The sequence below is a fragment of the Dasypus novemcinctus genome, chromosome 23 (genome assembly GCF_030445035.2).
Source record: "Dasypus novemcinctus isolate mDasNov1 chromosome 23, mDasNov1.1.hap2, whole genome shotgun sequence".
Taxonomy (NCBI): Eukaryota; Metazoa; Chordata; class Mammalia; order Cingulata; family Dasypodidae; genus Dasypus; species Dasypus novemcinctus.
Window position 1 is genome coordinate 41,955,700 of NC_080695.1, and position 6,000 is coordinate 41,961,699.

Below are 6,000 nucleotides of genomic sequence, written 5' to 3' on the forward strand. Positions count from 1 at the left end.
TGTAGTGAGGGACATGCAGGGCTGTATCACTAAGGGCCTTAGGGAACACTGGCTCCCACTGCCCACAGGCTCCCTCCTCATCCTCATGCTGCAGAGCCTCCTTGCCTTGGTGCTCATGGACAGCATGGTACAGCCTGTTATCCACAGCCAGGGCCTGAACATGCTCCAAGCTACAGTGGCTCCCAGGCACTGAGGTCCTATTCCCCATAAAATAGTTAGGAAGGAATATATCTCTAGGGAACTTTCTACCGCTTCTTTTTTTTTTTTTTAATTTAATTTTATTTCCTTATTATCTTTTTTGAAGTTAATATGGAGCCAAGAGTGCCTACAACTGCAAGCAGGAGAATTACATCCATCATCTATGTGGAATCTAAGCCTCCTCTTGATACAGGTATGGAGTGGACATAACCATCCCAGGTTCCACAGGATGGAGGAATAGAGTATGGACTAGAGTGGACTTACTGATATTGTACTATGGAACTAGTGTGATTAGTAATGGAAGAAATTGTAGCATTGATATGGAGAAAGTGTTCATTGTACCTGCTGAGGGTAGGGAGAGGGAAGAAGAAATATGATGTGGGGGCATTTTCAGGACTTGGAGTTGTGCTGGGTGGTACTAAAGGGACAGTTGCTGGACATTGTATGTAAACTACAGTGTAAACCATTATCCATGTGGTGCATCAGTGTCCAAAATGTATTCATTAAATGCGATGAATGTGCCACAATGATGAAAGAGGTTGTTGATGTGGGAGGAGTGGGGTGATGTGATGGGGATGGGGGTACATGGGGACCTCTTATATTTTTTTAATGTAATGTTTTAAAAAAATAAAAGTGCTAGGGTCAGTAGGACAGGTCAGCTGCGCTCTAAGACTTTGGGCAGGAGAGGAATGAAATCCAGATTGACCTCTTCACCTGTATCTGTGGGTGGTCAGCCCAAAGTCCCGAAGATTTTACCTGAAAGCTGTCTGCCTGAAGAATGGCATCTGTGCCTCCAGGTCTCTTGCAAGAACAGATCTGAGTGAAGCCACACTCAGCCTATTTATGACCAAATTGATCCTGTGTTTGGAGGTGTTTTCAGGTAAAGATCTTTCATCTCATTCCTTTGTGAGCAAACATCTGAAGAACATTGTGCCAGAATCTCATCTTTAAGAATTTGTACTTTAGATCTGGAAGTGTAGAGAGGAGCTTGCAACTTGAGGAAAGCTTGGTGTTTGGCAAAACACAAAGGCCTGCTTTTTGGTTTATTTAAATATTTCCCACACTGACCTAGAGTAGAGAATGAGATGTTGCTTAATATTATGATTCCCATTATTTATGAAATATCTCAAACATGTAGCAGGGGATCAAATTTTTAGGGATCCGAGACCAGGTCAGGGTATTTTGGTTGGAGGGAGTAGAGTTAAGTGAACATGGCAGTCAGGCTCTTCTCTGAATGTGAAAAGGAAAAGTGGCCCAATGATGACTCTGTATGTGTTTGACAAACTGAATGCTAACAGAGGCAGCATGGGTTGGGGGTGTGTAACTTCTTTGTGTGTCCCCCCTTTTCCCTCCTCCCCTGACTTCCAGTCCCATTCCCCATTGACAGAAGCAGAATCTCTTAATCTGTACATGTAGCTCCTGTTCCCAATGTCCTTTCTCCTCCATCTCTGGGATTTCATGTGATCAGTCCCCTGCTGCTGCTCCATCCATTCTCCTACCTTTACTTGTGTCTTACTCAGCACCCACATTTTCTGCCCCTGCTTTTCTGACAGTTTCTAAGTATGCATCTTGTCCATTCTATGTATAGCCACCCAACCTCTCTTTAGAAATCTGTGGGATAAATTCCAAATTCCTTAGAGTGTCATTCAAGATATTTCTGCCTCTCTCCAGCTGCCTTTTCCAGTCTTTCCTGCCCTGTAGCCAGCCTGCCAGGAAAGAAAGAGCTACTGTGATGTGCCAAGCTCTCTGCTGAGCACTTTACAAGAATTATATCCTCAAATACTCCCAATAACCCCGTTAAGTGGCTTCTGTCTTTTTACATGAAAACATCTGAAATTGGGAGCAATTACACAAATTTTCCAATGTCGTACAGCTCATAAGTAGAGAACTAGATTTTAAAGGCCATGCTCTCTCCTCTGCAACATGCTACTTCTTACTCCTGGGATTCTTCTGAAAATTTGTTGATTGTATTATCCCCATGGTGAATAACTCTTCATTCTTTTCACTTCCCTAAATGTCACGTCTTTTAAAGTATAGATCGAGTTCCATCCTTTCAAGTAGAAACAAATAGGCAGTGCAAAGTTGATGAATTTTGAAGTTAGATAAAATGTGGCTCTGTCACTTATTAGCTGTGTGTCCTTGGACACATCAGTAATCCTCTCTGAACCTCAGTTTTCTCATCTGTAAACTGATAATCATTACATCAATGTCATATGTGTTTTTTTAGTCAAGGGCTTAGCACAGTCACACTGCCTGGCACATTATTAGCATTTGATAACTGTTAGATCTCATCTACCTTCTATTTGCTTAGAAATATATTCAAGACCACAAGGTTGTTTCTGATGCTTTTAATCCCACAGTAGCCACTAATGTCTCTTAACATTTTGCTCTGTTTTCTTCTGTTGGGTGGGAAGCCCTCTGGTTTAGGTCTGATGCCTCACATAGTTGTTTTTAAGCACTCACTATAGGGGAAAATGATGGAAATTGGGAGAAGAAGTGGTTGGAAATATGGTTGTGGAAAAACAGTTTCCTACGCCAGGAGATAAGTTCTTTATAAAATGAAGATGGTAGCCAGGATGGGTAGTGGCTTTCTCTCCAGAAGGATTTTGGAATTTGCCTATTTATCTTCCTGCTTATTCCCCAGGAGTTTGTGGGGTCTGGATGTTCTACTAGGAGAAGTTATGAAATCCAAGCCATACAGGAAGCAGATGTTGCTCAAGTGGTTGTGTTCCTGTCTACCATATTGGAGGTCCAGGGTTCAATTCCTGGGTCCTTCTGGTGAAGTCAAACTGACTCACACAGTGAACTAGCCCACACACAGTGCTGGCTTATGCAGGTGTGCTGGCCCATGCAAGAGTGCTGGCCCATGTGGAGAGGTGGTGCAGCAAGATGATGCAACAAAAAGAGATGCAGGGGAGAGACAATAAGAGATGAAGCAAACCAGGGAGCTGAGGTGGCACATGTGATTGAGCACCTCTCCCCCACTTCGGAAGGTCCCTGGATCAGTTGCCTGTCCTACCTAAAGAGAAGACAAGCAGGGAAGTCAATTTGGTTCAATGAATAGAGCATCCACCTACTATAAGGGAGGTCCAGGGTTCAAACCCGGGGCCTCCTGACCCTTGTGATGAGCTGGCCCATGCCCAATACTGATGCACACAAGGAGTGCCATGCCATGCAGGGGTGTCCCCCTCATAGGGGAGCCCCATGTGCAAGAAGTGCACCCATAAGTGGAGCCATGCAGTGCAAAAAAAATGCGCAGCCTCCCCAGGAGTGGTGCCACACACGTGGAGAGCTGATACAGCAAGATGACACAATAAAAAGGGACACAGATAAATGGTGCCACTGAAAAGAATACAAGTGGACACAGAGGAACACACAGCAAATGGACACAGAAAGCAGACACTCGAAGGGGAGGGGAGAGAAATTTTAAAAAATAAATCTTTAAAAATAAGAGAAGACAATCAGACACAGAAAACACGCAGTGAATAGACACAGAGCACAGACAGTGAGTGCAAACAATGGGGTGGGGATAAATAAATAAATAAAGAAATAAGGAAATACAAGCCATAATGGGGTAGGGGAGAGGGAATGGCTGCTACAGAGGAGTGGGACATCCAGGGCAAGTTTGTTCCACTGGAAAGCAACTGACAATAAATCCTGAGACTGGAATCCTCAGAGAATCCTTAGTTTTAAAAATGTTCAGTCATTTAACATTTTCATTATTGTTTCCATCACTGTTGTCACTGATATGAAGTATCATCCAAAGTAGTGAAGCTGGAAGAAGTTAAAGTATCAAGAATTTTGAGTCCCTAAAATTCCTGTCCGTGGCTTACTTTCTTCCAGCCCAGCCCAGCTTACATGGCAGCACTAGAGAAATAGCCTGTGTCCCCACCCAAAAGGGCCTGTTCCAGGACCATCCCATTCAAGGCTGCCCTGCATGTGCTTGAGATCAACTCAGCAAATATTTACCGAGTAATTCCTCAGTACCAGGTGCTGCAGGAAGTGGTTTTGTTTAAAAGAGTCTTACAACAAAGCTCTGGTCTGAAAAGCTTGCAGCCCAGCAGTGAAGACAGCCTGGAGGCAACCAGCCATGACCTAGGACAGGGGAATTCCTGCTACATGGGAACACCCACCTGCTGCTCTGGAAGGAATTGCAGCAAAGGGCCTTTTTTACCCTGGCTTCCCAGCTAAGTGCCATCCTGGGAGGCCAGGAGTTGCGCATCCTTCACCTCTCAGCACCTCTGTTCAGAAGGACCTGAAGTCCTGCTACGAAGGTGCAGCCCCCAGAGAATAGCGTCGCTGCTTCCTCAGGGGCTATCTGTCCACCCTCTCAGTGTCCTTTACTGCCCTCATTCCTCAAAGTCTTTGTCCTCCTCTGTCCTAGGTCAAAATAATTGCAAGGGCCTGGGAAAGGCCATTAACGAGCCCTTTTACTCTCTTTCTTTATGTAGATTCCTTGCTTCTCCTCTCCATGCTGAATCTCAGCTACTTAGACTCCAAAATCTATGGTCTAGTTTTCATTCTTACTTTCTTTAACTACATGCAAATTCACTTTCTAGAGCCTTTTTCTTTCGGTTGGCCCTGATGTGGGAGGGGGGAGAGGGATTGGGCTTTGTAAACTTCTGCTTAATTCACATAGATTTTCTTTATGAGAGGAAGTATCTCAATATTGACTGTAATTTGCTTGTGTCATTGAATTTTTTTAAGGATTTATTTATTTATGTCTCCCCTCTCCCCCCCACCCCGGTTGTCTGTTCTCTGTGTCTATTTGTTGCATCTTCTTTGTCCACTTCTGTTGTTGTCAGTGGCATGGGAATCTGCGTTTCTTTTTGTTGTTTCATCTTGTTGTGTCAGCTCTCTGTGTGCAGCGCCATTCCTGGGCAGGCTGCACTTTCTTTCAAGCTGAGTGCCTCTCCTTATGGGGCGCACTCCTTGTGCATGGGGCTCTTCTACGTGGGGGACATCCCTTCATGGCACGTGTGCCATTGAATTTTTAAACTATTTCCTCATTGTGAAAATGATGTATATATATGTATATAAGTACATATATGTACATGTATACATACATATATTTTCCCTGATGCTAAAGATATCTAAGTCCTTGTTGTATTGTGACTGTGGCTATCATTTTTGCAAGAGGCAGCTCAGATCACATGCAAAAACACCTGTGAAAGAATGAACAATGCCATCAGAAGAGGGGTGGACCAGCAGGTAGCTGAGGGCGTGTTTGAAAGGGCTCAAGAATGGATGCAACTCCAATTTCAGCTCCTGAAGATAACCTGCATCCAAAACCAGGGGGTGCACTATGGCATGGAAGAAGCAAGGACTGAGGCTGGAAGAAATAGTCATTATGTGGGTTCATATAGAGCTGGATGACTTCTGCCAAGTGGGCCTGACATGCCCAGGGGGCAGGAGAGGAGGCCTGCCAGTGCTTGCCATTCTTGCATCACGGCAGTGCTTGCTGGAGTCGGGCTCTCTTCTGGGGCTGTGGCTTCAGAAACAAAGTCTCTCCATGTCTCCTGTGCTCGTCCTGTCTAAAGAGTCATCCATGTAACAATCCTGGTGACACCTGGTCCTGTGTCTAGGACTTGAACTCTCTTCATCAACTGGTTCACTTGGCCCCCAGCAGCTCTGAGATGTGGGTAATATTACTGTTCTCATTTCATGGATAAGGAAACTAAGGCACAGACAGGTGTATCCACAGGTCCTGGGGCTAATGGCTGAGCTAGGATTTGGGACCAGGTGACCTGGCTTCAGGGTCCCAACTATAACCATAATCTTAAGACCAATTTTTTTTAAGGA